Source organism: Lissotriton vulgaris, chromosome 12, assembly GCF_964263255.1.
Source record: "Lissotriton vulgaris chromosome 12, aLisVul1.2, whole genome shotgun sequence".
Classification (NCBI taxonomy): domain Eukaryota; kingdom Metazoa; phylum Chordata; class Amphibia; order Caudata; family Salamandridae; genus Lissotriton; species Lissotriton vulgaris.
Genome location: NC_141700.1, coordinates 179,625,511 through 179,650,898, shown reverse-complemented (window position 1 = coordinate 179,650,898; position 25,388 = coordinate 179,625,511). Strand labels below are relative to the sequence as shown.

General features: G+C 43.2%; 1 long non-coding RNA gene across 1 annotated transcript; it reads right to left on the bottom strand.

Moving 5' to 3' along the window:
• Positions 1-10,000: 10,000 nt before the first annotated feature.
• On the bottom strand, positions 10,001-16,081 carry LOC147673794 (uncharacterized). Its single transcript, XR_015302517.1, has 4 exons — positions 15,971-16,081; positions 15,837-15,889; positions 10,142-10,186; positions 10,001-10,060 (listed from the first exon to the last, which is right to left on the bottom strand). It is a non-coding gene; the product is annotated as an uncharacterized LOC147673794 (long non-coding RNA).
• Between the last annotated feature and the right edge of the window lie 9,307 nt (positions 16,082-25,388).

Genomic DNA, 25,388 nt, shown 5'->3' with positions numbered 1-25,388 from the left:
TTGCAAAACGTCCAGCCGCTTGCACACTTCAAATAAGCTGTATAATGTCCTGATGATGTTGAAGGCCCTTCATGAAAAATAATAGCTACAGTTACAAATGTTCTTCTAGAAATAGATACTTGAGAAGCCACAGCATTTTTAATTAAAGTTGATAGTTTATTAAAAGACACTTCTTTACAGTCTGGTAATGTTAAATATATAAATCTTTCACTGTGTATATCAGTAATACTTGAAAATGAGCAATTATCGCACTTATGTTCCCATTTATAAGAAAGGCCAAAAAGACTATCAATATCTACACCTTCATCTTCCAAAACTGTAAACATATACTTAATAAATTCCTGACAATCTTGCTGAATATTCTGAGAAAATTGATTTACTCCTGCACATATGTCTAAAACATTCCTTAGTTCTGAAACACTTGCTACTTCACTATCACCACTACTACATTTTTCAAATACAGAATTTAATGAATAGAAAAATGTTTGCTCCTGATTTTCTACAATCTGTTCCTTAACATTTTTTAGAAAAAAACATTAACTACTACATTTGCATAGCAGTTGACACCAGACCTGTTTTCAAACTTAAATCCAACAATCTCTTCAATACTAACCGTTTTCTGACGCCTACCAACAACAGCTACATCTTTTTTTCGTTGTTTCTTGACTACTTCAGCACATTTCTCCTTTTCTGACCAACCATACGCCTTTCAATTAAAGGATATTCAGGTAAACTTGGAGCATATTCTCTTCTTAACCTATTATACTCCTTCACACAATTTAAATCTGCACTAATCTTTGTCTCATCATAATCAATTTGATGAAGTCCACATAAAGTTCTAACTCGCGATAAAGCAACATACGCCATACCCTCTTTGAATACAGTGCTTCCAATATTTACCAAAGCACAATCTACACTTAAACCTTGAGATTTGTGAATAGTCACTGCATATGCCAAACAAATTGGAAATTGCATCCGACGGACATATAAGTCTTTCACAAGCAAAAAACGAGTTGAACAGCGACTAATTTGTTGAACTTCCTCAATTCCATCAAATTTTTTTCTTAAAACTTCAATCTCATCTCTATTTGTGTAATTGACAAAACCAACAACATTACCCATTGCTCCATTTACCAATCCTCTTTCTACATGTAAATTTCTCCTTAAAATTATCTGACAATTTCAACATACATACAGATTTTTCTCTAAACCAGCAGTTTTAGATATAGTTTTTTGAAGAGAATCCAATTTTAACTTCAACTTTTCAGACAAAACAATAGTACTACCTTCATGCTCTATTCTATCTTTAGCTTCCAGTTTCTTAATTTCTTGATTTTCTAAATTCAACATTTTCTCATTAAAAACTGAACATTCTTTGAGAGTTGGCATCAAGCATATCACTGACTTATCTGCTATCTCTTTACTATATATTTTCTCAGGTACATTATCTTCATTAGGAAACAGCTTGGAAAGTAATCATGTTCGTAGAGTGTCTTTCGCATCTTCAGTTAGTTTTCCAATCCTTATAAATATGAAGAATATTTCCATATTTAGTATCCTTTGCCTGTTGCATATTTTGAATCAGTTCAGTATATTTGAAATGTGACCATATATTAACATTTCCAATACTGCCCAGGCACTTTCAAGTCTCCTCATGTGTAACAGTTTCAAATACAGGTTGTCCTTTCACAGGAGTTAGCTGCAATAGATCTCCAAAAACTATGACATGTTTACCTCCAAATAACACATCATACTCTGTCTTAAGTATCTTTTGCATTCTTAAATGCACAAAAGACAGCATTACATTGGATACCATGCTTACCTCATCAATAATAAGAAGTTTCATTTTTTTAAGGACTCTAGAAACTTCAAAACAAAAAAAGCACACAGAGCAGAGGCGGCGGGGAGAGAGACGGCGGCAAAGGAATCAACACCCAGAGCAGGAAGGGGGACTCTGAGGCAGCCTACCTTGGTCGAATCCTTTGGCAGGGAGACATCTACAGACAGAAGCAGGACCCCAACCCCAGCTGATGCAGTGGGTAACAAGACGCCATCGCCATCACCACTAGACATTGCTCCCGGAGAGACAGAGAAGGAGGTGGCAGAGTCAGAACAAGTCGGGTCAGCGCAAGTGCTGAGGGAAGCCGGGACCAGCATAGTCGATTGCAGGGCGGAAGCCGTTACAGAGCCAGATACAGAGGCCCTGTTAAGTGGGCCAAGCATCCAGACGGAGACTGAATCCGGTAAGGATTTGCCTGATTTTGTGAAGACAAGTGTGGAAGGGGGAAATGCAGGTTTGAAAGGGGGAATCCCAGTAAAAGCATTGGTGAACACAGTCTCAAACCAAGGCAAGAATGCAGGGGATTTAAACAGGGCGAAGGAGTTTGACGGCAACATGACTGAGTATAATGAGCAGAATAACAGTGGAGCAGGATCTGGCACTCCAGGAGAAAACGCTCTTACTAACATTAATAATGCACCCCTGACAAACAATTCCGTCATTACCCCAGGGCTTAATCAAATCTCAGAAGTAACAGCTGCAACTAATTCAGCAGACACCCCTAATAACATCACTCCTCAAGAAGAAGACAAAGTAGATGAGCAGAGGAGGCTTGAAGGGAGGGATAAGACACCAGCATTGATAGAGAATGCATCAGATACAATACTGTGTCTACTACCAGTGACTCCAGGAGACGACATCTTCTTCTCATTGAATGAGGAAACAGTTGAAATAGGTAAGGTAACGGAAGCATATAAAAAGAAGGGGGAGCTACTCGACTCCGAAATAACTGATGTAGATGGAAACATAGAAGAATCGGAGGTATCTTCCTCAGATCAGGGATCCGAGACGGATACTGAGTCAGAGACAGGTCAGACAGGTCAGACAGGTCAGACAGGGCATACTCAGTCTTCCACGGATGATAGTGTTCAGAAGCAGACAGTTGGAAGAAGGAAGCAACAGAATATCAGGAGAACGCAAAGAAGGTGTAGTACCAGACTTACTGAGAGACCGAATAATCTGATGTGGGACTACTCAGCTACCTCAAGGATGTACCAGGAGGAAGGGGGAGCAAGGTCAAGGCATAATAGACCCTCAGGTTCGGGCTCTCAATCCCAATTTCAAGGACAGGGCCCCACTATGGAGATACTTTACGCCACCCTTAGGCAAATGCAGGAAGAGGTGAGGGCAGAAGCTAAAAGAGCAAAACGGACAAGTAAGAAAATCGAGGGGTCATTGTGTAAAGTGAACAAGTTATATGCGGAGATGGCAGGTAGAATGACAGAAGTGGAAGAGAGAACCATCCAATTGGAGGATGAGGTCTCACAGTGGAAAGAGTTTAAGACAGCACAGGAGAAATTCAATGAGGATTTACAATGGAAAGCAGAGGATGCGGAAAATAGACAGAGGAGGAACAACATAAGACTTCTAGGGATTCCGGAGGGGGTAGAGGAGCAGAACCCCAGGGCCTATGTAGTTACACTGTTAAAAGAAAAATTTGCAGAGCTCAACACTTGGAATTGGGACGTTGAGGTACAACGGGCACACAGATTTCCGCTGACAATCAAGAAGTCCTATGGAGCCAATCAGAGTGAGAGACCAAGAGCTATGTTGGTATACATAGGGAACTTTCTGGCAAGACAAACCATTATGGATAGTGCAAGACCACAAGATCGCCGGGCTTTCAAAGGGAACTCATTCTTCGCTCGTCGGGACTTTTGTCATGCCACAGTGGAGAGGAGATGGAGATTGCGACAATTAATAGATCCATTTCAGAAAGCCGGATGTGAGGCATACCTCCTGTACCCCGCGAGGTTGAAAGTAATAATAGAGGGCCATACGAGAATGTTCTTCTCAGAGATTAAAGCACAGAGTTTCCTGTCTGAGTTAAAGGAGAAAAGAAGAAGATAAGCAATATTAAAAAAAACCAAAAAAAAACGTAGATGATATGGATCTGTACATGGTCTGAGTTGCATTGTATTGATTAGGGTTAGAATCTAAGAGGTGAAGGGTTAGATCACTTTGTATTATTTTGTATAAACTCAGCAAGAATCAGCCATATGTGGGATATTGTTTTGGACTAAGTAATGAATTCTTGGAGGGGATTAGGTGGGGCACAGAGGGGGATTTCTCTTTGTTCCTCTTTTTCTTTTTTCTTTCTATTTCTGCAAGCACATCTAGTACTATAGGTTGAGAGGGGAGGGCGACTCCACTCAAGGGGATCGGGAACCAGTCATACATAAGTCAGGATTGACCTAGTTGCCTGTGGACAGGGGAGGGGGGAGGGGAGGGGGAAGGGGAGCGCCAACAAGGGAGAAACAGCGACGAAACAAGGGAAGACAAAATATGTAACACAGATGATACAAATAGTACAGCAAGTTCAAGCAGCACAGCAAGTTGAGGTAGCACAGGTAGAAGGAGTAGAAGGAGTAAACGCATACCAAATAAGGAGGGAAGAGTTGAAACAAGCAAAAGTGCATATCGATTATAACATTTGTAAAGAAAATACAATGGGATTAAGAGGTCGTAGGGAAAGATTACACAACCCTCCATGAGTTGGGAGTATTAAAATTATTACTATGAACGTGTGTGGGTTGAATGATAGATTAAAAAGACAGCGTCTGTTAAAGAACACTGGGGCTGATTTTATCTGCTTACAAGAGACACATGTAGAGGGAAACAGGTTATTTTTACTGGAACAACTGGGATTAAGGGTACTAGCACATTCAAAACAAGGGGCGAGAATTAGAGGAGTAGCTGTACTAACCAAACACACAGACATTAAAACAAGGAAGAGGTTTGAGGATGAGTGGGGGAGATGTGCTCTGATTGAGTGTTTTATAGGTGAGGAGTGGGTTACTATAGGCTCTGTTTACGGATCAACTGAGGATGACCCAGAGTTGTTCCTCTTCTTGGATACTAAATTGCCATCTTGGGCTCCACGGATAATCTTGGCAGGAGACTTTAATATTGACGGGGCCAAGGGGTTAAATATAGATACAACAGGGCAATATAAGGGAAGAAAGAAAAGAGTCTGTAGGGCAATACAGAGTTTAGCAAGAAACAACGGAATGTATGATGTATGGGGGGGTCAAGAAACAGTCAGATCCTGGTTATACATTTTATTCAGCACCCCATCACAAATGCGTTAGGTTAGATTATTTTTTTATATCCCGGGTATTATTAAATAACGCAACAATTGAGAGATTACCGCGCATATTGTCAGATCACAACCCCCTAAAACTAACAATAGAATGAATAGGGTTTAAGAAGGTGGTGGGATCATGGACGTTTGAAAGGGGTTTGTTGAAAGACGATAATTATGTCACACACATGCATGCATGGATTAAACAATTCTGGGATATTAATAGAGGAAGTACCAACATTGGGAATGCTTGGGACACATTTAAGGCCTGTATTAGAGGAGAGACGCTCAGTTATTCCATTGCTAAACAGAGGAGGGATAAAATAGAAAGAGATCGGTTGAACAATGCCCTGAGTTTGGCAGAAGCACGTCTTGAGCTAGCTACCATAGAACAGCGGGGACTTACTGAACGACTATTAGAAGTAGCAGCAGCTAGGGCAGTAGCTCTGGAAGAGGTGGCGATCAAGGCCGCCAGACTGTATGACACTCAGAGAGAGAGGAGTTACGAATTCAGTGAAAGAATAGGACGCACGCTAGCTGCACGAACAAGACAAAGAGTAGCTAAAAGCGAAATCAAGGAAATTAAAGACGCAACAGGCCAGATAATCACCGATGATAAGGGAATTGCTGAGGTATTTAGGGTATATTATAGCAGGTTATACAAGGAGGAGTTAGTCCGGGATAGGGGTGAAATAGAGCAGTATCTAGAGAACATCCCGGGTAAAGTACTTAGCGAAGAGGATAGAGAATATCTGGATAATGACATAAGCAATGAGGAGATAAATGATGCTATACTGGGATTACCAAATGGGAAAGCAGCTGGACCTGATCAGATTCCAGGAGAATTTTATAAAATATTCTTACACTCAATATTCAACGAATTAGTGAGAACTTTCAAAGGAATTCAGCAAGGGCAGGCAATCCCAGGCAGTTGGGCGGGAGCAGACATTGTAATCTTACTAAAAAAAGGGAAGGACCCGACAGAACCTGGATCATATCGACCCATTACATTAATTAATGCAGATACCAAAATATTCTCAAAAATACAGGCAGCTAGATTTGCAAGGGTAATCACTCAACTGGTGAGTGTCAATCAACACGGGTTCATACCTCACAGAGACACCACAACACATGTAAGGAAAATGATAACATTGTTCGATATTCAGGAAGGGGAAGGGAACCCGATGGACACTTTGCTACTCAATGCTGAGAAAGCATTCGATAGGGTGGCATGGGAGTACTTATGGGCTGTTTTGAGAAGAGGGGGAGTGGGTGAAAAATGTATTAAAGTAATACAAGCACTCTACTCAAATCCAACAGCATGTGTCAGGATAAATACAGGTCGCACGGAACCCTTCAATATTACCAGGGGCACAAGACAGGGGTGCCCCTGTTCACCATTATTGTTTGCAATGTATATAGACCCTCTCATATATAAATTAGAACAAAACGTAAGAATCGAACCACTACTTACTAAGAGGGGAGATATAAAGGTTCTTGCATATGCAGACGACATAGCGGTTATAACACCCAACCCAATGAACGCGATAAGGGAAATAGAATCAGAGGCAGAGCTGTTTGGGCGAATAGCGGGATATGCATTGAACAAAAATAAGACACAAATTATTAAAAACACACACACAGACTGCACAGATACACGGGTGGTTAACGAAGGTAAATATTTGGGTATTATTATTACAGCAGATCTAGGAAAATTGGTGGAAATTAATATCACTCCAATTCTTACCAAAACGAAAAAAGACCTGGATAGGATACACAATCTGCACATGACACTTGTTGGAAGGGTTAATTATGTGAAAATGAACTTGCTACCCAAAGTGCTATACTTGTTTAGAACAATCCCGTTATTCTTTAATTTGATATGGTTTAAGAAATTAGAAACTATGGTAAATCGTTTCGTATGGGCACAAGGGAAGACAAGGAGGGCACTGAAATACATGTCACTACCTTATGATAAGGGAGGATGGACTCTACCAGACCTCAGGATGTACTATTGGGCAGCGGCTTTGCAACAAATGACCTGTTTACTGGGAGGGATCGAAGGAGAGGAGGAATTACATACAGGGTCTTTAGAAGTGTATGGCTTAATTTTGGGAGAGGAAACTAGTAATGCTTTCCTGAGATATACGGAGCCAAGCTATTACAAGCGAACTAGGTTTAAGACATTGGAAGCCGCCAATAAGATCTGGAAGGCATTTAAGAAGAGCTTTGGTCTGGGTAGACTTCATGGATATACAAGATTAGTAGGGGACCCAACATTACCCTCGGATATCTTCTCGGATGTAATCTTTAAAGAATGGGTTAGACAAGGTATTAAAAACATGGGAGACTTAATGGGGGAATCAGGGGTACGGCAATTTACAGAGCTTCAACAGGAATTTGGGGTCAGTAATAGGACTTTTTTCAAGTACTTACAGAAGTTTTTTAGGTAATAAACGGGGCGGTCAGGCAGGATTCAAGGAGAACTCAATATTACAGATGATCGAAGTAGAGCGGCCATGTACAATTAAACGGATGTACGCAGCATTGATAGAACATAGAGGGGACGACCTAGGGAAATATGAGACTAAATGGATGGAGGCACTAGGAATTTCAGAAGGGATATTTACAAAATCACTAACCTTGGGGCATGAGGTATTATGTCTGGCATCACTACAAGCACAACATTACAAAACCCTGTTTAGACTTTACTATACCCCAGCTAAGATCGCTCAGTGGGGAGGAACACAGGGGGTGAGGTGCCCGCGATGCAACAGTTCAGAGGCGGACATAATCCATATGTTCGCAGGGTCCCCAATCCTCTTACCACTCATAAATAGTATTGAAATGTTTTGCGATAAATCACTGGCCTTTAAAGTGAAATTGACACCCGATGTAATTACTCTAGGCCTCGAGGACCCTAATACACAACAGCATACTGCAGGTGGTTTCATATTTGTGGCAATGGCCGTACTACGCCTTTGCATAGCGTCTGTATGGAAAGATAAACTGGCTCGCTCTTTTCAGCAGTGGCTGGCTAAGCTATTGTACATGCACAACCTTGAGAGGGCTATTTACGCTAGAAAGGGGAAAAAAGGGAGAGCACTTGGGTTACAGATATGGAAGCCGATTGCCGATTGGAAAGACAGGATGTTAAATGTATAAGGGGGCAATGCAAGGTAGCAGGTCCTGATGAAGGGAATGTTAAGTCTTCTCTTCTTTCTCTTCTACTTTAAATACTTAATGTTTTATTTGGTAGTCTTAAATCAGGATTTCTTTGTTGATTCTGTTATTCTATATCATATTTTGAAAGAAATGTTATTATTGTATGATGTACCATCTGTAAATGAGTAATGAGAAATGATGAATTTTTTTTTTGTCTGGCGCGGGGTGGGGGGGAAAAATGTTGTAAAATGTCAATAAAAATAAAAAAAAATTAAAAAAAAGAAACTTCAAAACAAGCTTCTCCAGATAGCTTGTGATATTGTAATTTATTTTCATGTTTAACTGGCAGCATCAGTAAAGGATGTAAAGTAATACCTTTAATATTATGTGCTGCCAATCCAGTTGGAGCAGTAACAACACACGACAGTGTTGACTGAGTTCTTTGCTGTAGATATGTAGTAATTCCTTTAATTAGGAAACTTGTACCAGTTCCAGCTTCTCCGCTTACATATAGTCGAATAGGTTCAAATGACATACATGAGCAATCTTTTCTCTCATGACGAAAGCCATGCTCAATGTGCTCTGTCACTTCATCATATATCTGTCTTTGCTCAAGATTAAATTGCTTCTTTAATTCTTCTAAGTTGATTACTTCCTCTTGACCTTGCTGCATTGCTCTTTCCACCTCATCCATGGCGGTGGCTGCTTCATTTTGGATAATTGGTTGTCCCAGTGGATCGTGAATTAATGAAGCCGAACTTTGACTACCTTGTGAACTATCTCTAGCAATCTCCGCTGCAATTGTCGCTTCTTGCTCTATTTCATCATTCAACATTTGGAGATAATTACTAAATACAGGACATTCGATACTACTTTTAGATGCGTTGAATGAATCTTCATAACTATCAAAGTCCCCAAGTAGTTCCTCTTCTCTACGCCATGGTTTAAAGAGTTGCAAAAGAGCAAAATAGTAAAATTCTCTTTTGTCAGGTGTATCGCAACTCAGTTTCCTATGATTCATCAAGTGTCCTTTTCTTTGTTTCACCAGACATCCTTCATGTCCAATTACAGCATGTACACCTTTATCAATATTCTCTGTAACTGTCAGGATCCCTCCTTTCAGCAAGCCTAATGCAGATTCAATGTGCTTAAAGACAAGAAAATGGCGCGCCAGCCGAGACTTCACTTGGTCCGAGCTGTGGAATGCGCGGAATGCTAGGTTAGCAGTCTAGCCTTCCCAGCACGAGATCGAGAGTCCAGGTGCAGCGCGCGTTCCTTTGGAACTGCGCACTTCACCGAGGAATCCAGTCACAGTGGTCGCGTTAGAGTGTGTCTTCGGAAATTAAGCTAAGAAATGATTTCAGCCAGTGAAGAGTTTTTTCGACATTCATTGCCTTGACCTTGGGTTCACGCAGTCCAGAGTTTACAGAGTGTTCAAGCAGAGTTCGTGTTTTCAGAAAAGAAACCGGAGCCTTTTGAACAGCGTGTCAGAGAAGAATCTTTCCAAGCAGAGAATTCCTGTCATTTATTCACGGAAGCTGAAGGAGAGAGACTCATTCAAAGTAGCGGAGAAACATAGAGCTAAGTGGAATGTTTCCTGTATTCAGTGCAAGTTCATGAGACTGTGTAAATATTGTATTTCAACTTTATCAATGCATGGAAAGATTAATGAACATTAACTGAGTGAATCAAACTCACCAGTGCTGAATTTCGTCCTTTTAACCAGTGCAAGACAAAAGACTTCACGTTATCTAGAAAAGAATAGGGACAGTGTTAGAGAGGTTGTTTGAGTACTGTGAAAGAATTTACAAGCAGAAGAATAGGAAACTTACCTGGAGAGTTGAATGAAGTTAATTCATCTATTCAGGAGAAGGTCTCTGTACAAGAAGAAAACAATATAAGGACAACATTTTAGACAACACTGGTAGGTGGGGAAAACAAGCAGCATTATATAGAGCAAACACAGAGCAGTGAGCAGAAAGTAATAACCCTAATGTCATTTGCAGAAGTAGGAGGAAGAGCTGTCATCTGAAAATCCAGATTAGGCAGATCATTCACCAAGCTACACTTCAGTATAGAAGAGCGGCAGGTCGTTACTGATTCCTGGGTAGGTGTTCTTAGAAACAGTAATAGGAAGACCAGAGTAGCTCCAGTACAGTGATTTATTATCTTGTATGTGTTTAGTATTCCTAGGGTTCTTTGAGAAGCTGATTTGCAAGCTGATTGAAGATTCCACGGAACTCCAGAGGATCAGGACCAGTCTCTTTTCTGTTTTATTTATTTCGTTATTTTATCCAATTTTCCCCTTCCCTCTATCTAATCAGTTAGAGTCAAGATATATTCTGATTCTGATTGGTTGGAAGAGGGAGTCGGAAAGCTAGCATCTTCTGTTCCTGTGCAAGTCTTCGAGAGGAAAAGTTGGTAAGAAAGTGGACTCTGACAGAGTGAAGTGCCCACGTTGTAAACTTGCACCCGAACAGAATGGTTGAGGGAATTAATTTGCAGACATTGGGGGCGGTTTTAGATAGTATACAAAAGGAGTTAGTAGCGGTAAAAGAAGAAAACCAAAGGTTGAGACAAGAGGTGATTAATTCCAGAAAAGAAACCGCAGAGTTAGCGCAGCAAGTTGGGCCATCACTTTTAAGAAATAGGGAGACTCCCATAACATCTACAGGGGAAACTAGCAAATCAACCACACAGGTCATACATTCCTTGTCCCCAGTCATACCCCTAGCGGCACCAGAGAGATTTAATGGGGATCCCCAGAAAGCACAGGTGTTCATCACACAATGTTCCTTGCACTTTATGTGTCGCCCTTCTATCTTCCCTGACGCACAATCTAAAGTGGCATTTATCTTATCATATTTGAGTGGGGATGCGGCCGCATGGTCTATGCCTTTGGTATCAAGAGATGACCCTCTTCTGCAGAATTATGACGAGTTTAAAAAAGAATTTTTGCGAATATTTGACCGAAGAAGAATCTCGCAGGCAGTGGACAATGAGTTGTTGGATTTGAAACAGGGCAATAGAGACTTAGTAGCGTATTTGGCCCAATTTAACAAGTTAATTATGGAGACTGATTGGCCCGAAAGTAAAAGAACTGCAATATTCTATCGTGGCCTACGAGATGAATTAAAAGATGGGCTGGCACAAATACCTAATCGACCCACAGAGATATCTGCCCTAATAGACCTAGTATTGGAATTGGATTTCCGTCAAGGGGAACGGAAGGGAGAAAGACGACGTGAGTTTCGAAGCACAGTACCCCGTTTTGATAGAGCAAGGTTTGAACCAGGAAAAGGTACAGAAGGAGGTAACAGCTCAGAACCCATGCAAATCGGAACAATAAGGGGACCGCTTACTAAGGAAGAAAAGGAGAAAAGACGAGCCAGCAATTTATGCATGTATTGCGGCTCAAGCGGACATTTTGTGAGGAATTGTCCAAAGAAACCCAAAGGATCTTATAAGCCGAAGGAAAACTAGCTGCACCACCTGTAGAAGGAGTTGTACAGGTGGATGCGAGTCAAGAACCAACTCCACAAGAACACCAATTGGCTAACACCCTACAGTCGTCTTCTCCACATCTCATATTATCAACGACCATCAAATTCCGTCAAGAAGTGCGAGAAGGCATAACAGTTATGGTGGATTCAGGGGCAACTGGAAACTTTTGTGATCTGAAATTCGCAAGTAAGATTGGATTGAGAGCCATAGCCAAAGACAAGAGTGAATCAGTCAGAGCCATTGATGGGACGAATTTGTCTTCTGGCCCTATAGTAAGTCACACGGAATTGGTGCAGTTAATTCGAGAGGATGGCCATCAAGAAGACATTCATTTTAATTTGATCGACGCCCCTCAGTTTCAGTTGATTCTTGGGCTTCCTTGGCTCACTGAGCATAATCCAACGATAGATTGGGCTGCCAGAACCATAGAAATGACTTCAGATTACTGTAGGAACAACTGTTTCGGAAACCAAATAGAAAACCATCAGGAGAATCCGGCCCAAGCCTTATGTTCAGCTGATGCAACGGTGTGCGTAATCAATACCCAGACGATACCCCCGGAATATCAAGATTTTAAAGATGTGTTTGATGAGCAGGAAGCGGAACAGTTACCACCGCATCGTGTCTATGATTGTAAAATAGACCTTGAACCAGGGGCAAATATGCTGTGCAGTCGGGTTTATGCTCTGACTGAGAAGGAGCATGCTCATTTAAAAGAGTACCTCAACAAGTATTTAGCAAATGGATTCATTCGTCCTTCTCAATCCCCAGTCTCCTCGCCTCTATTCTTCGTGCCGAAGAAGGAAGAAGGCGAGTTGAGGACTTGCATAGACTATCGCGCAATCAACCGAATAACCAAGAAGAATAGATATCCACTTCCTCTCATTTCCGTCTTGTTAGACCAGGTGAAGGGGGCACGAATATTCACGAAGTTGGATCTAAGAGGGGCATACCATCTCATCCGAGTAAGGGCTGGGGATGAATGGAAAACGGCGTTTAGAACCCGTTTTGGACTGTTCGAGTATCAGGTGATGCCCTATGGGTTGTGCAACGCCCCTGCTGCCTTTCAGCATTTCATCAACGATGTTCTCAGTGAATACATAGATCAATGTGCAATAGTTTATATTGACGATATCTTGATTTACTCTGTCGATGTACAAGAACATCGGAACCAAGTACAAAAGATTCTACAAAAGTTGAGAGAAAACAGGTTATTTGTCAAGCTGGAAAAATGTGCTTTCAATGTCACAGAAGTTGAGTTCCTGGGTTTTGTAATTTCGCAGTCGGGAATTCACATGGACAAGCGGAAAATTCAGGCAGTGTTGGAATGGAAGTCCCCAACCAGTGTAAAAGAAGTACAAGCATTCATTGGTTTTGCAAAATTCTATCGTCGGTTCATTAGTGAGTTCTCCCGCCGAATCCTTCCTCTCACTAGGCTGTTGAGGAAAGGGGTACAATTTGAATGGTCAGAGGAAGCAGAATTAGCGTTCAAGGCCTTAAAGGATGAATTTACTTCAGCTCCGATCCTTCTTCATGCAGACCCATCTGAGCCCTTCTATGTTGAAACGGACGCTTCCGATCTGGCTGTAGGAGGTGTACTTTCTCAAAGGAACAAGGAAACTGGTCAACTACACCCCGTGGCCTATCGTTCATGGAAATTGACTCCAGCAGAAATCAACTATACAATAACCGAGAAGGAACTATTAGCAATAAAAGACGCCTTCAAGGAGTGGAGACACTACTTAATGGGAGCTCATCATGTAGTTACAGTTTACACCGACCATCGTAATTTGAAATTTTTAAAATCAGCCAGGACCTTGACGCCTCGGCAACTTCGCTGGTCATTGTATTTCGCCGACTACGACTTTGTCATTACCTACAGACCTGGAGCTCAGAATGGAAAGGCGGACGCCTTGTCCCGAATGGGTACAGGAGAAGGAAAAGAGGAAATTAAGACACAAGCAATCATTCCCAATTCAAAAATCATCGGCGCAGTAGATTCTTTGAGTGTTAAGGAACAAATTCTCCAGGTCATGTCGCCTGAGAAAATGCTGGAGTGGGTGCAGCAAGGAGATGGGAGAGAAGTCATTGATGGTTTACCTTATCAGACTGAAGCCTTATACTTACCCACTTCTACACTACAGAGACAAGCGATGAATGAATGCCATGATCATCTGTTGGCAGGTCACAAGGGAGAATTGAAGACTGTGGACTTAGTTAAAAGAATGTATTGGTGGCCACACATGAATAAGGACATTGAGCAATATGTAAAGACATGTGAGATTTGTGCGCAGGGAAAATCAGAACGGCAAGCACCTAAGGGTTTATTACAACCTTTGCCTAACCCTCCTTCCCCCTGGCACACAGTCACTCTAGATTTGATAACTGATCTTCCCACTTGTCAAGGGTTTAACACCATCTTAGTGGTAGTGGATACATACACCAAAATGGCACATTTTGTAGCATTGAAAGGAACTCCAACTGCTAGGCAGTTAGCAGCTCAATTTACTGCTCAGGTGGTGAGATTACATGGAATTCCTAAGGTCATGATATCGGACCGAGGAACGCAATTTGTGTCTCATTTCTGGAAGGCCTTTATGAAGAGACTTGGGGTTGAGACACGTTTTTCCACCAGTTTCCACCCAGAGACTGATGGACAAACAGAACGAGTGAACCAGGAAGTGGAGCAGTATTTACGGTTATTCACGTTGAAGCAGGGTGGGGAATGGTTGGACTATTTATGGACTGCAGAATTTGCCTATAATAACGCAAAGAATGTGTCCACGGGTTATTCACCATTCTATTTGAATTATGGCAAACACCCGAATTCCACAGTGCAAGATGTTCACATCTCTGTCCCGGCAGTTCAGGATTTAGTAACTCACTTACAGCAGATACATGAAGAGGCATCCAAGAATTTAGAGCAGGCAAAAAGCAGGTACAAGAAGTATGCTGACAAAAAGAGAAGAGATACCCCAGATTTAAAAGTAGGTGATGAGGTTTGGTTAAATACTAAGAATCTTCGATTAAAAGGCAGTAGAAAGTTTCAGCCTAGATTCATAGGACCATATCCTATTGCAGAACAGATCAATCCAGTAACCTTTAAACTAACTTTGCCCACAAAACTAAAAATTCATCCAGTTTTCCATGTCTCCTTATTAAAGAAATCAGTTGAGGGGTTGCGGAAAGAAGGAATTCCACCTCCCATTCAGTTAGAAACTGGATTAGAATTTGAGGTCAAGGAAATTGTGGATTCAAAACGAGTAAGAGGAAGACTGTACTACCTAGTGGACTGGAAAGGCTATGGGCCAGAGGAAAGGTCTTGGGAGTTGGAGTCGGATGTTCATGCTCCTAGGTTGGTGTGCCTCTTTCACCAAAGAAATCCTACCAAACCTAGACCGGGAGGACCCTCTTTGGTGGGGGGTACTGTCAGGATCCCTCCTTTCAGCAAGCCTAATGCAGATTCAATGTGCTTAAAGACAAGAAAATGGCGCGCCAGCCGAGACTTCACTTGGTCCGAGCTGTGGAATGCGCGGAATGCTAGGTTAGCAGTCTAGCCTTCCCAGCTAGAGATCGAGAGTCCAGGTGCAGCGCGCGTTCCTTTGGAACTGCGCACTTCACCGAGGAATCCAGTCACAGTGGTCGCGTTAGAGTGTGTCTTCGGAAAATAAGCTAAGAAACGATTTCAGCCAGTGAAGAGTTTTTTCAACATTCATTGCCTTGACCTTGGGTTCACGCAGTCCAGAGTTTACAGAGTGTTCAAGCAGAGTTCGTGTTTTCAGAAAAGAAACCGGAGCCTTTTGAACAGCGTGTCAGAGAAGAATCTTTCCAAGCAGAGAATTCCTGTCATTTATTCACGGAAGCTGAAGGAGAGAGACTCATTCAAAGTAGCGGAGAAACATAGAGCTAAGTGGAATGTTTCCTGTATTCAGTGCAAGTTCATGAGACTGTGTAAATATTGTATTTCAACTTTATCAATGCATGGAAAGATTAATGAACATTAACTGAGTGAATCAAACTCACCAGTGCTGAATTTCGTCCTTTTAACCAGTGCAAGACAAAAGACTTCACGTTATCTAGAAAAGAATAGGGACAGTGTTAGAGAGGTTGTTTGAGTACTGTGAAAGAATTTACAAGCAGAAGAATAGGAAACTTACCTGGAGAGTTGAATGAAGTTAATTCATCTATTCAGGAGAAGGTCTCTGTACAAGAAGAAAACAATATAAGGACAACATTTTAGACAACACTGGTAGGTGGGGAAAACAAGCAGCATTATATAGAGCAAACACAGAGCAGTGAGCAGAAAGTAATAACCCTAATGTCATTTGCAGAAGTAGGAGGAAGAGCTGTCATCTGAAAATCCAGATTAGGCAGATCATTCACCAAGCTACACTTCAGTATAGAAGAGCGGCAGGTCGTTACTGATTCCTGGGTAGGTGTTCTTAGAAACAGTAATAGGAAGACCAGAGTAGCTCAGGTACAGTGATTTATTATCTTGTATGTGTTTAGTATTACTAGGGTTCTTTGAGAAGCTGATTTGCAAGCTGATTGAAGATTCCACGGAACTCCAGAGGATCAGGACCAGTCTCTTCTCTGTTTTATTTATTTCGTTATTTTATCCAATTTTCCCCTTCCCTCTATCTAATCAGTTAGAGTCAAGATATATTCTGATTCTGATTGGTTGGAAGAGGGAGTCGGAAAGCTAGCATCTTCTGTTCCTGTGCAAGTCTTCGAGAGGAAAAGTTGGTAAGAAAGTGGACTCTGACAGTAACATTCCTTTAAAAAGTGTAGTGTTGAAGTATTTCATACAGACAAATGTTTTCAAGCAGAGTACTTCTATTTGGATAGTATGTATCCAACATATTTATTTTCAGAATGTCTGTACTATTTGGTTCTTTCTGGGCTAAATATTCATATTCTTGGACAGGTTTCAGAACACTGTTTCGTGTTTCTGCAAGACCCAAACTCACCCTGAGAATAGTCCTTGATTTTGCATAAAGACTTGCTGACGATAACCGATCACAACATTCATATGCTCCAATTTCTCGATGAGACAACATCTTCAAACTGTACGTATACAATTTCTTGCTTAGGCTCTTTTCATGAGAAATGTCTTCCCACATCTCCTTCAGTTCCGTCTTTTCAGATTTCGTGATGTAAGACGTTACATTTCGAGCCACAGAAATAGAGTTGTCTGCAACATATTGTATGTCCATGTTAGCATTCCACATGGACAAAATGACTGGGTAATAGTCATTTATATATTTGGATTCTTCACCTCTTCTTAAATTGTACGTATTTTTAGGTGACCTTCTTCTGATATTATGTCGCAAACATGACATCAAATTGTTGACTCTTCCTTTTGAAAGTACCGGTCGTGCAAATCCAAAACGACATTTGGTGTAGAATTTACTCTTTGATTTCAATTTTCGCCGACAATATTTTCCACAACGATGACTTTGAAAACGTAACACTTTTCCTCTTAAGTCGTTATCAGTTGTACTATTAGGTATGTCACAAGTGGCATACTGTTCAATAAAAGACAGTACAGTCTCATCCGAGTCTGTTCCAAATTTAGGAGCATCCTTGATCCATAACAGCATATGAATATGAGGAGCACCTCTTGCTTGATATTCTTTTCTCCAAAAGAAATCCAGTACTTCACCAAGAGGCGGATTTTTCTTGTTTGTAATAAAAGACATCATAGCTTCAAATCTATGATTAAAATATCTGCAAACATTAACTGGATCTAACGAACACAGTTCTCCAGGTGTCTTGTAGTTTATATTTTCTATGTTTGCATTCGCCTCCCGAAGAAATTCAAGTAAATCTTCCCAAGCATACTCTGCACGGCTTAGAGTTAAAAACCATGTTGGTGCTCCTAAGTTTCTAAGCATGCACTTCAAATCTCCATGACGACGGTACCAATACTCATTAGTACCACGCTGACAAGCCATTAAATTAATTAGGTGTGAATCCAAAACACTATCTTTCTGTTGCACTTTATCCATAAATTCCTTTGCTGAAATATTTTGCAGATGAACTCCACTTTTTAAGATATGGTTTACTGCATAAGACAGACCAGATAAGTTACTCTCAAACAGAAGATGAAACAAATATGGAATGTATTGGCGAAACCTCGGCTCTTCTGCATATAATCTTGTTGTCCGGTATTCAGATGCAGGAATCTGCATAGGTCGATCATCATATCGTGTACCTTCACCTGTAGGGAATAACTGTGGAAAACAACGACCTTCCAAACTTTCTTCCCACACACTAATAGGATTGCCTTTCGCTTTTTTCATCTGAAATAATTCAATAGCATTCCCTATTGCTTCTTTGGAATGCAGTGGATGAACACAGTAATGTTCATAAATTTCTTCACTTCTGGATACGTCAACTTTTTCAATTTGTCCAATAGACAAATCATTGTCCTCTTCTTCACTTACATCTTCTTCTTCTAAGTATACATCTTTATAGTACTTATTGTTTTGGACTAAATACAACGTTGCCTTTTTGACTTTTCTAACATCCACTAAATCTTGCCAGATTTTCTTACTCTTTGTAGGTACACCATTAACTAGAATAACTAGAGGTTCCTCTTCTACATTTTCAACACCAATTGTTTCCATATTTTTTTTTAAATCAAGTGGCAAATATACAACTCTACCCTTTAATCAATCAATCAATCAATCAATCAATCAATCAATCAATCAATCAATCAAAGACATTTATAGAGCGCACTACCTACCCGTAGGGTCTCAAGGCGCTTAGGGGGGGGGGGTGCCATTACTGCTCGAACAGCCAGGTCTTGAGCTTCTTCCTGAAGGAGAGGTGGTCTTGGGTCAGGCGCAGGTTGGCTGGGAGGGAGTTCCAGGTCTTGGCGGCCAGGTAGGAGAAGGACCTTCCTCCTGTCGTCGTTCTTCGGATGCGTGGGACGGCGGCGAGGCGTGGCTGGCAGATCGGAGGTGGCGTTTGGGAGCGTAGAAGTTGATTTGGTTGTTGAGGTAGCTTGGGCCTTGATCGTGTAGGGCTTTGTGTGCATGGGTGAGGAGCCGGAAGGTGATTCTTTTCTTGATGGGGAGCCAGTGCAGGTCTCTCAGGTGTCCGGAGATGTGGCTGTTCCGTGGGATGTCGAGGATGAGTCTGGCTGAGGTGTTCTGGATCCGCTGGAGTCTTTTCTGGAGCTTGGCGGTGGTTCCGGCGTAGAGTGTGTTGCCGTAGTCCAGTCGGCTGGTGACGAGGGCCTGGGTGACGGTCTTCCTGGTCTCCGTGGGGATCCACCAGAAGATCTTCCGAAGCATGCGCAGGATGTTGAAGCACGACGAGGAGACGGCGTTGACTTGCCTGGTCATGGAGAGGGAGGAGTCCAGGATGAAGCCCAGGTTGCGTGCGTGGTCCGTCGGTTTGGGTGCGGTGCCCAGGGCGGGGGGCCACCAGGAGTCGTCCCAGGCGAAGGGCGAGGAGCCCAGGATGAGGACCTCCATCTTGTCTGAGTTCAGTTTCAGGCGGCTGGTTGTCATCCACTCGGCTACCTCTTTCATCCCTTCGTGCAGGTTGGCTCTGGCGGCGGCGGGGTCGTTGGTCAGGGAGAGGGTCAGCTGGGTGTCGTCGGCGTAGGAAATTATGTTGAGGTTGTGTTGGCGTGCGATGGCCGCGAGGGGGCTCATGTAGACGTTGAAGAGGGTAGGGCTCAGCGAGGATCCTTGAGGGACGCCGCAGATGACTTCGGTGGCCTCTGACTTGTACGGTGGTAGGCGGACTCTCTGTGTTCTTCCATTGAGGAAGGAGACGATCCATTCCAGTGCCTTCTCCTGGATTCCGACGTTGCTGAGGCGCTGCACTAGGGTGCGGTGGCAGACCGTGTCGAACGCCGCGGAGAGGTCTAGGAGGATGAGGGCCGCTGTTTCTCCGTTGTCCATCAGGGCTCGGATGTCGTCGGTGGCGGCGATGAGGGCGGTCTCGGTGCTGTGGTTGGCACGGAAGCCGGACTGAGAGGGGTCGAGGGATCCGTTCGTCTCGAGGAAGGCGGCCAGCTGTTTGTTGACGGTCTTCTCGATGACTTTGGCTGGAAACGGGAGTAGTGAGATGGGGCGGTAATTCTTGAGTTCGGTGGGGTCTGCCGTAGGTTTCTTGAGTAGAGCGCTGAGTTTGGCGTGCTTCCAGCTCTCGGAGAAGGTGGCGGTGTCGAAGGAGGTGTTGACAATGTCCCGCAGGTGGGGTGCGATGACAGCGTCGGCTTTGTTGAAGACGTGGTGAGGGCAGGGGTCGGTCGGAGATCCGGAGTGGACGGAGTTCATCATGCGGACGGTGTCTTCGGTGCTGATCGGAGTCCAGGTTCGGAGGGTGGTGGTGGGCGGCGTTGCTGTGGTCGTGGCGTGGGTCGGTTGGGTGCTGAAGCTGTTGTGTATGTCCGCGATCTTGGTGTGGAAGTAGGAGGCGAGGGAGTTGCAGAGGTCTTGCGATGGGGTGATGTCGTTGTTTCCGGCATTGGGGTTGGAGAGCTCTTTCATGATGTTGAAGAGTTCCTTGCAGTTGTGTGCGTTGTTGTCCAGTCGGTTCTTGAAAGCCGTTTTCTTGGCGGTGCGGATCAGTTGGTGGTGTTTCCGGGTGGCGAGCTTGAGGGTGGTCCTGTTGTCCGGTGTGGGTTCCTTTCTCCAGGCATTCTCGAGGGCTCGGCAGTTCTTCTTGGAAGTCTTGAGTTCGTCGGTAAACCATGGGGCTTTCTTGCTGCCGGGTCTGCTGGGCGGGGTTCTCATAGGGGCGAGTTCGTCTGCGCAGTTGCTGATCCACTTCGTGAGGTTGTCGGCTGCCTGGCTGGGGTTCGCTGAGCTGGCAGGAGGGTGCTGGCTCAAGGAGGTGGCGAGCTGGTCGGCTGTGATCTTGTTCCAGCTTCTGCGGGCAACCTGTTGCTGGTGGTGGTGGATCGTCGTTCTTTCGAAGGTGAAGTGGACACAGCTGTGGTCCGTCCAGTGGAGTTCTGTGGCGTAGCTGAAGGCGATGTCTTTGCTGGATGAGAAGATGGCGTCGAGTGTGTGTCCGGCGAGGTGGGTGGAGGTGCTCACCAGTTGCTTGAGTCCAAGGTTGGCGAGGTTGGCGAGCAGGGTGTTGCGGTCGTTGTTGTTCTCCAGGTGGAAGTTGAGGTCCCCCAGGAGGATGTAGTCAGCGGAGGGGAGGGCATGCGGGCTGACGAAGTCGGCGATGTCCTCGCTGAATTGAGTGCGTGGTCCCGGGGGTCGGTAGATCAGGGTGCCTCTGAGGGTGGTCTTCGGGTCGGTGTGGATATGGAAATGCAGGTGTTCGGCGGTGGTTAGGGTGTTGTCGGTGCTGGTCGTGATACGGATGGTGTTCCTGTGGATGATGGCGATGCCTCCTCCCACCTGGTTGGCGGTGCGGTCCCTCCGGGTGATCTTGTAGCCCTCTGGGATGGCGATGGCGATGTCGGGTGCTGAAGAGGCGTTCATCCAGGTCTCCGTGAGGAAGGCAACGTCAGGGGCTGTGGTGTCTAGGAGGTTCCAGAGTTCGATGGCGTGTCTGTGGACGGAGCGGGTGTTGAGCAGGATGCACTTGAGGTGGTTGCTGCTGGTGTTCGGCTTGGCAGGTGCTGGTGGCGGGCAGGTCCGGATGCAGGTGAACTTGCAGGCGTGGCAGCTGAAGGGTCCGTGGGTGCGTCTCGGGGTGGCTTGGTAGCATCCTGGGATTCGGCCGGTGTTGAGTGCGATGAGGGTGGCGGCTGTGTACGTCAGGCGGGATGGTCGGGGTCCTCGTGGGCCAGGGGTCCTGGCACTGGGCGCGGTCCAGGCGCGGACGGGCGTAGACGGGCTTACCTTTGGCGCGCCTTCGGCGCACAATCGGCGCGCCCGCTGCGCGTGACCGCTGAGCGTTCGCACGGTCGCCATATATGGCCAAGTGCGCAGGGGGGCGGAGCAGCTGGGAGGCGGGAGCGGGGAGGGTACAGAAAGAAAAGGGGCGGGGTTAGCGGTGGTGGCGGGAAGCGGGGAGCGGGGAGGGATGAGACGGGGGCGGCAGAGAGGAGGCAAACCAAGAAAAACAAAGGGGGGAAAAATACAATTTCAACAGCAAACAGCAAACTTTACAAATTAAATAGACAAAAAACAAAGACAGGGACACAGGGCAGGAGGCGAGTGCAGACCACGCCGCTCGGAGGCAGGGGGCGTGGTCACGCGGCGGAGCCGGGGCAGCGAGGCACAAGGCGGGAAGGCACACGCAGCAGCTGGTGGCCGTGCGGCGCGGGGTGTCCTAGAGCTAGGTCACACTCACCTGCGTCGCACGGTCGCCATATATGGCCAAGTGCGCGGGGGGGCGGAGCAGCTGGGAGGCGGGAGCGGGGAGGGTACAGAAAGAAAAGGGGGGGTTAGCGGTGGTGGCGGGAAGCGGGGAGCGGGGAGGGATGAGACGGGGGCGGCAGAGAGGAGGCAAACCAGGAAAAACAAAGGGGGGAAAAATACAATTTCAACAGCAAACAGCAAACTTTACAAATTAAATAGACAAAAAACAAAGACAGGGGCACAGGGCAGGAGGCGAGTGCAGACCACGCCGCTCGGAGGCAGGGGGCGTGGTCACGCGGCAGAGCCGGGGCAGCGAGGCACAAGGCAGGAAGGCACACGCAGCAGCTGGTGGCCGTGCGGCGCGGGGGTGTCCTAGAGCTAGGTCACACTCACCTGCGTCGCACGGTCACCATATATGGCCAAGTGCGCGGGGGCGGAGCAGCTGGGAGGCGGGAGCGGGGAGGGTACAGAAAGAAAAGGGGCGGGGTTAGCGGTGGTGGCGGGAAGCGGGGAGCGGGGAGGGATGAGACGGGGGCGGCAGAGAGGAGGCAAACCAGGAAAAACAAAGGGGGGAAAAAATACAATTTCAACAGCAAACAGCAAACTTTACAAATTAAATAGACAAAAAACAAAGACAGGGACACAGGGCAGGAGGCGAGTGCAGACCACGCCGCTTAAATCTGTAGGATTTAATTTGCCAGTCTTAGGCTCCAAACGAACAATAGCCTGAAAAGGATGTACACATTGAATCAGAATAGTCTCATAAGTATTTAAATCCATCAATTCTGATGGAATATTTATCAACTCTAGATTATTATGAACACCTCTAGTAGGCATTTTATTTTCATTTAATTTATTATAACAATATTTACAAATACGTTGCTCAAAACCCAAATCAAAATAGTTTTCCACCAACAAATAAGTTGCAAAATCTTTCCATTGACTATTACTTTCATCTTCACTTTTTAAATATGAATCAACTAACCTAGTTTGACTTTTGTAATGAATGCGTCGACAACAGACACAAGAAAAATTTGGTTTCTCACCTGCAATTACCTTAAACTTTATTATTTCCTGTTCAAAATGTTCAATATTAACATTTCCAACATTTTCTAACACATTTCCTTCTATAAATATATCAGTTTCTGCATTATCTTCCTCTGGACCAAAATAACTTACCTCAATTTCTGCACAAATCTTCTTAACATCTAATTCACATCCATGCAAAAGAGCACTATTTAATTGTTTAAGTGCTGGACTTTTTGCATAATACAACTTTCTCACTAATTTTCTCATTTTAGTATGATGCACTGCTAACATCCTGAAGTTATGAAACACACTCTGGCATATTTTTTTTAGAAAGACAAGCCAGAGAATGACCTTGCAGACCTATTTTTTCTCGCACTCTGCAATGATCTAATTCTTGCAACATTACAATTTTTTTTTAAAGACTTTCTTTAGTGTACTTACGTACGAAATTGCGAAAGAAATCAATTGAATCCTGTCGTACACTACAAATGCTACTACAATTCCAACTGTAAACATGAACATTAGGACGTCCCTCTAAAGCTTCTCCAGCCATCACCTCTTCTGCATTTCTAACTGCAATTTTCTCTTTCTCAATTACACAACCATCCTTCACCTCATATGCTCGACCACTGGTGTCAACTGCATGCAACAAATCGTTACTTTGAAAGTAACTCTCTTCATTAAAAAATGGTTCAGAAGTTGAAGTATGCACCCACTTCCCAGAAAACACTTTACAAAAATTACTCCTATTTATGTCTCTTCCATTTACTTTTAGCTTTTAAAACTCGTATTGCCTTATTTAGTGTATTTATTCTATTAAGTACTAAAATAAATAATTTTCTTTTTGTCTCAAATGCGCGCTGAACAATACCCTCTATATGTGGTTTCTTCTTAAAAAAAGCAGATCTTCTTTTACAAACTTTCACCTTTTTTAATAAATTTGAAACTACTTTGTTATAAAACATACGCTTCCTGATTTGGGTAAATTGATTCGTCCGCGTTTTACTGTATAGATTTTCCTCTCTGCTGATTCCAGAAACATTTTTATCTTTGGTTCCATGTCTCCTTCTCGATACTGGTAAATCTTTTTCCTTTTGGACGTTAATAGTAACATTTTACCTTTGACATATTCTTTTCAACAAGGTTTTGGTTTTCTTACCAGGAGCACTCTTCTTTTTATCCGTCCTTTGTTCTTTTGATAATTCTTGAATTCCTTTCTTCTTCAAATTGTAAGTCCTTTTATAGAGCTTTCTTTTTTCACTTCTGGTCGGCATCTTAATTTAATATTTTGATAAAAATGTCAATCTGTAAAACACAAACATAACAAATATTATAGTTGACTACTAGCATATAACGTACAAATTAAAACCACAGATTCATTTTCTAAGTAGAATAAAGAGAATAACTGAAAGTCTCTGAACAGAGTAGGAAATCCTGTAGTGAATGCTGGTTCTAAATTTATCACAGTCCATAGCTGTTTTAACATTATAGACGTATTTTTTAATTCTAATTTTTTGAAGCATACAAACAGTACACTTTTTTCAAGAACTATCGGTCATCGTAGATCTTTTAATCTTTTTTACTACAATCTCTTTTACACTTCATGAGAACATGTCTTATCACTCTCATAAAGCAGATCAACGATGAATAGGAGAAGAAAACTGTCTTCAAGAATGCTTTACTATCAAAAATATTTTTATTCATTCAAAAGTTCATAATTTAGTAGAACTTCCAGCATTACATCATCAGGGACTTCTTCAAATCCAAAGTCCTCATCCCCTTCTACCATCTCTAAATAAGCAGAGTCTATAGAAATGTCCATAAAATCATCATTTTGATTGTCTATTTCCTCTTGAAAGACCGCTTCTAAAATTTCCTCCATCACTTCTTTAATAATATCGAAATGAATTTGTTTGTCTTGCGGGCAATTCTCCATGTCTATATTCACTTTATTCTTCTGTATCCTTTTAAAAAAATATAGAGACTAAATTATATCTTTTTTCATAAATATATAACTTAAAAGTACCTTTACTAATTTATAAACGACATATATTTTTATAATTTCTAACTTATTACCTCTATATATTTTAAGATAGCACGTTCCTCTTGTTTTGAAAAGAAATTGGCAGTATAACCCTAAACATTAACACTGATCCTTTTTTTGCAATAAATAATTACTGTTGTAAAAAGACATTTTACTGTAAAATTTCTTTTTAGATTTTCTAGATATCAGAAATATTGATAAACTTTAGAATTA